Raw genomic sequence first — 5,787 nt, forward strand, 5'->3', positions numbered from 1 at the left:
ACGTGGCAAGGCCAACCAGATCTCTGCTTACTGCACGCTAATAAAATTTGCTCCCATTTCAGATGGAAATGCTTCTCCTCCAAATCTTGTGCTCTTTAAATAATTTTTTACCCTTTGGAAAAAGTGCACAGATGTCTATGTTTCTGTGAATCCTTAGTGACATCCAGTGGCTAAAATGCTAAAAATTCTTAATTCCTATTGTCAAGGGACACCTAAATTTCCATCTCTTTCTCTAAGAGATACCTATTACAAAAAGGAGAAAGGTAAAAAAATTCTGTTCCACAGCTCTTCTACAACAGACTGTGGATTTCATTCAATCTCACTGAACTTGCAACATGCAACTGTTATCTCTCCTTTGTGATAACTATAATAAACTATAGGGGTCCCCTAAGGAGCCATAGAGCTCCCTTAAGAAATCAAATTGCTGAAACCATGCCACTTTCAATCAAAACACAGATACATATCACAATGCAAAACAAACAAACGTAAAAATGCTGAGAAATATAAACCAAATGCAAATAAGGCTCTCACTAGGTAGTGTTCCAGGGAGGGGTGTGTCCAGCAGAATGAGACACGCTGAAGAAACTATACAGAATGAAAGAAAAGAAATAGCGGTGATCTTCTGGACAGTCATAGCATTGCAGAACCACAGAACTCAAGAATAATTCTGCTTGGAAAGGACCTTTAAAGATCATCTAATTCAACTTCCCTGCCATAGGCTGGGATATCTTTCACTAGCCCAGCATGATCTTGAACACTTCCAGTGCTCGAGCATCCGTAATTTATCTGGACAACCTATTCCTGTACCTCACCACCCCCACTGTAAAAAATTTTCTTCCTTATATCCAATATTAATCAACCTTCTTTCAGTTAAAAATTGTTGCTCCATGTCCTGACACTACAGGTCTTTGTAAAAAGACTCTCTCCATCCTTCTTATAAGCCCTCTTTACATATGAAAAGGCTGAAATAAGGTATCACAGACCTTTCTCTTCTTCAGACTGAAAATCCTCAATTCTTTCAGCCTTTCTTCTGAAAGAAGAGAGCCTTTCTTCTTCCTAAGAGAGTGTCCAAGTCGTATGATAATTTTCATGGTCCTGCTTGTGAATAATGTAACCTTGATCAAAAGTTTAACAGATATTTTTGGGCAAAACACTGACTAAAGGAGATCTGGCTCTGTAAGCTAACACAGTGTGCTGTTGTTTGAATGTTCGGTCTTGAAAAGGTAGCCTTTTGTATTTTCTTGTAGTAAGCACATTATCAAAATAATAAACAACTCTGCCATTTGTTTCCCGTCCTGATGGAAATAAATCGATAATCCTTGAATTTTGAATAATAGTCTGCTGAATCAGGCATATGCAGTTATCTCTGCTCCAGTCTTGCTACTTCTGTAATGCCTGCAATATCACTGGACTCCAATCAACCAGCTAACTCAACAAATGAGGAGAAGCTTTCAGGTTAACTCAAAATAATTAAGTTCCATTTTGAGAGCTTTCCTAACTGTCATTTTGAGCATGTCAGGAGAAGCTGACGGTGGAAAACCACAGCCTTTTTTCCACCTATGTGGGGCTCTGAGGCAGGATGTCTTAAGTTACATAGCTCCTTTATGCTATGCTTTGTCTGGGCATGGCAACTCAAGCATGAGAGAGCTGAAACCTCCTCCTTCACTTCTCTCTGCTCTCGCCACTCTCCTTTTTCATGTCACTGTACTCAACATATCTTCAGTGTAAAGTATCAGCCTTTACTTGCTCCATCAGGGCAAGGGGACAATTCTAAAACATTTTAAGATGATATATGTTCAAACCAGTTTTTAGGCTGGCATACTTTCTTACTGCAATTCTACATTTTACATACATTCACTACAGATCTTGTAGTGCCACAGAAGCATAGAATAACTCTGTTTGCAAAAAACCTCCAGAGATTATCTGGTCCAACTTTTCATTAGAAGGGGAGCCTAAGTGAAATTATTTAGCACCATGTCCAGTTGCATCTTGAAAACCTCCAGTGATGCTGTCATGGACACTTCTCCATGCCCCTGGGAAGGTTGCTCTGGTGAATTATTGTTTAAAAAAATGAACTTCTATGTCAAGATGCATGTTTATATCATACATATAAATTCATATTTTGATACATCCACATACCAATGTCATTAATGCAATGTTATAGCTATCTTCCAAGACCCATCACCTGAGGAATTTCCAAACTTCTTCTTTAGCTTGTATATTTGGAACAAGTGTTTTTTAATCTACTTACTGACATTAAGCATGACTAGACCCTCACCAGCTCAGTAGGCTTATTAACACCTCTGGAGTTGGGTGATTGACTACAGAAATCAGCAGCATTCACTCACTGACTTCAGTATTCAGGAATGGAGTCAGGTATATAAACTCTCCCACACTTTTTAGTGTCTTTAATTCCATTTCCAAAAGAAAACAAAACAAAGGCACTCAGTAAGATGTCAATATTAGGAAAATATCCTTTTCTGCCTTCTGAATTTCTATGTATTAACTGATGCTCTTAGTTTTTAACATCTACTGAAAGCAGCTAACCCAGAATATTTCTTATACAGGTTCGCTGGAGGGCCAGAAGATACATTGATGGAGGTGTCATTTTAGGAAGGCAAGGTATTCAAAATAATACATTAACACTGACACCTCAGTTTTCCTAATATTGACTAAATTTTTGAAGCTTCTTAGTACCTGGAGTGTTGTACCACATCTTAGCTGCAGTATATCTGTCCCATATATACGTGTTTTACAGAGTCACACTTACATTTATCATAAGTTGTAGGTGATGTCTTCAACTTTTTTTAAATGACAAAACCAGAGATTACTTTAAAGAATGTGTGGGAAGGTAAAACTAACTGTTTTCCTTCCAAATTTAACTGGTATATACCGATAATTCCAAGACAGCAGATTGGTCATTGGCAGCCTTCAGTAAAATGATGATACAATTATCCTAAACATAATTTGTTGTATCATTGTTCCTCTCTTGAAATGTTCTTTGTTTGAGAATAAGAAAGGGTCCTGGAGTCTTTAAAATTCAGCTCCCACACAACAGCTAAAAGTAGCTCTTTTACTCTCAAGCACCTACATTATCCTTATTCAGATAATAACAGTAATACTGAGACAGACTTTCAGGTGCTCTCTCTTCATTCACCTAATGGGTCCATTAATCATATGTTATTCAAAAACCACAGATTAAATGGTGATTAAAAGTTTTCAAGAAATTCTTAGGCGACATGTCTTTGAGGTTGGGAAAAAACATTTAAAACTGTGTTTTCTTAGCCATGAAGTATAGGAATGATATTAACAAGCATCAGGAAAGGGAAAGGATGAAGGGGCTTGTAGTACAAATGGACTAGGTAAACAAAAGTAATGGAAGTATAGGGAGCTTTGTAGGACTCTTTGGAATGGCTAGCTCCCTCACTGCTTTGCCTGTCTCTTCCATCTTGGAGAAACTTTATTTTGTGCGCCACTGCCCCAGGTGAAAATGGCTGTACAGAGACACGGGGCACGTGGAAATAACCTTCAACTCTTAATTCTGGTTTTAGGATTAACTTAGTGAAAATTCCATATTTCAGTCTGCACTGGTAAATTATTAAGTTCCACAAATTTCATATTTGAATTTACAGTTACACCGATAAATATGAAGACTGTAAGAGCTCATCAATAAACAAATTCAAGTAAGAAGAATACTTTTTTTATTTCCTCAAAGCACTCAAATTAGAGTTTTGTAAACAAAACCATAAATGGCAACAACAATTATTTTTAGAGAAAGATTTGTCCTATCTAGTACACTTAGAAAAAGTAGGTGTATCTACTTGTTAAGAAATTAACATTAAAAGCTGGTTAGAATTTTAATTTCAAGCATCTAGCTCATGAAATTAAAATATAGCTAAGAAATAATGTGGCTTTGTTCCTGTACAGAATGTAGACATTTAAATATCACAGTGTAAGAAACCTGACACGCACAGTCATAGCTATTGCAAAAAAGTGCCAGTGTAGATTTGTGATGTGGGTGTATTGTTTTCCGCTCTTCAGCTGACAACACATGACAGCTATAAATCACGCCTGCCAACCTCTGAGATCTCTGAGAGGGTTGGACTCTGAAATATGTCAGTCTTGGAAAGCTTTCCAAAGGGACAGGGTGAAAGCAAGCAGGGGCAATGAGCACACAAGAAGCAGCCAGCAGATGCACATGTCCATCGTGTTCACCACCGACCCACTTGGTTCTTCATACTCCTAGTAACTCAGGGAAGTCCTCAGAAACTCAGTGCCAGCCATGAATCTTTGCTGGTTACAGACCAGCCAGGCTCTGTGGCACTACTGAAGGACTCAGGAGGGGAGGTATGTGCTGGTGCTGTCAAAATATTGGCTGCCCAAGAGGTCTGGGGTTTTCCAGACCAGAGAATCACTGAGCCCACATTCTTCAGTCCTGGGGATTCTTCTCTGTCATTATCCACAGAGCAACTGGCAGAGAAACAGTTGTAGAGGATGCACCTTTACAACTCTTTGGTAAGGCTCTGGGAGAGCTCCTCATCTGAGCTCACTGAGACAAAATTAAATCCATAAAATGCTCGTGCGAGAAATGAGATCATTTGCCGTCTTCCATCCTGAGGCACAAACAGAAATGTAAGTGACAGCAGGGAGGCTTTCTAGAGCTAAATTTGTCTTCACTAAGGCACCAGTGACCTTGAACAAAAGATTTTGAAGGAAAGAAGAGCCTAAGAAGAGAGTCTGCTGAAAAGGATGGGGGAAGTAAATCACGCTCTGACTCAGTTCCTGTTACTCAGGATCACGTGGGCACAAACTACAATAAATTTAAACATGAGGAAAAGCTTATTTTGCTTTAAAGAATGGTCAGAACTTGGCACTTCTTGCCTATAGAGGTTGGGTATCCTATAGCCCTGGTAACACATAAAACCTGAGGAGTCGTGGCAGTGGGCTATCAGATCTGGGTGACCCTGCTCAGGGTCCATCCCCTGGAGCCCCGTTCCTCCTCTGCAGCTCTGAGACTCCCACGGCTTGTGCTGTGGGCCCTGGGGCCCTGCAGCTTGACATGACTGGGTCAGTTTGGTGTGCTCGGTGCCCGCCGTGGGGCACACACCAGGCACCCACGCCAGCAGCACAGCTCAGCTACCCTGACATCTCACGGTGGCAAGAACCATGGGTTTAGATTCTGTATCAGGAAGTCTTTGCAGTCAGGGTGGTGAAGCATTGAAACTGATTGCCCAGACAAGCTGTGGGTGTCCCAACCCTGGAAGTGCTCAAGGCTGTGTTGGATGGGACTCTGAGCAACCCGGTTTAGTGGAAGGTGTCCCTGCCCATGGTATGAGTGTTAAAGTTAGATGATTTTTAAGGTCCCTTCCAACCTAACCCGTTCAAGGAATTATCCTTCTCAATCCAAACCATTCAAGGACATTGAGGTGCTGGAGCAAGTCCAGAGAAGGGCAGCAAGGCTTGTGAAGAGTATAAAAACGTGTCTTATTGGAGCCGGCTGAAGGAGCTGGGTTTGTTTAGTCTAGAGAAGAGATGGCCCAGGGGATACCTCTTTGCTTTCTGCGTGAAAGGAGCTGAGGTGAGGTGGGGATTGGTCTCTTCTATGCCTGCACTGAGAAAACATGGGGAAATGGCCCTAAGCCGAGACAGGAGAGATTCAGGTTACATATTAGAAAAAAATGTTACTGGCGACTCTCGGCCGTGGCCGGCAGGGCCTGGGCGGGCCGGCTCTGAGGGCCGCGCCCCACACGCCGCCCCACGGGACCGGCCCGCAGCGCCGCCCGGAGC

The sequence above is a fragment of the Cyanistes caeruleus genome, chromosome 2 (assembly GCF_971803275.1).
Source record: "Cyanistes caeruleus chromosome 2, bCyaCae1.hap1.1, whole genome shotgun sequence".
NCBI classification, from domain to species: domain Eukaryota; kingdom Metazoa; phylum Chordata; class Aves; order Passeriformes; family Paridae; genus Cyanistes; species Cyanistes caeruleus.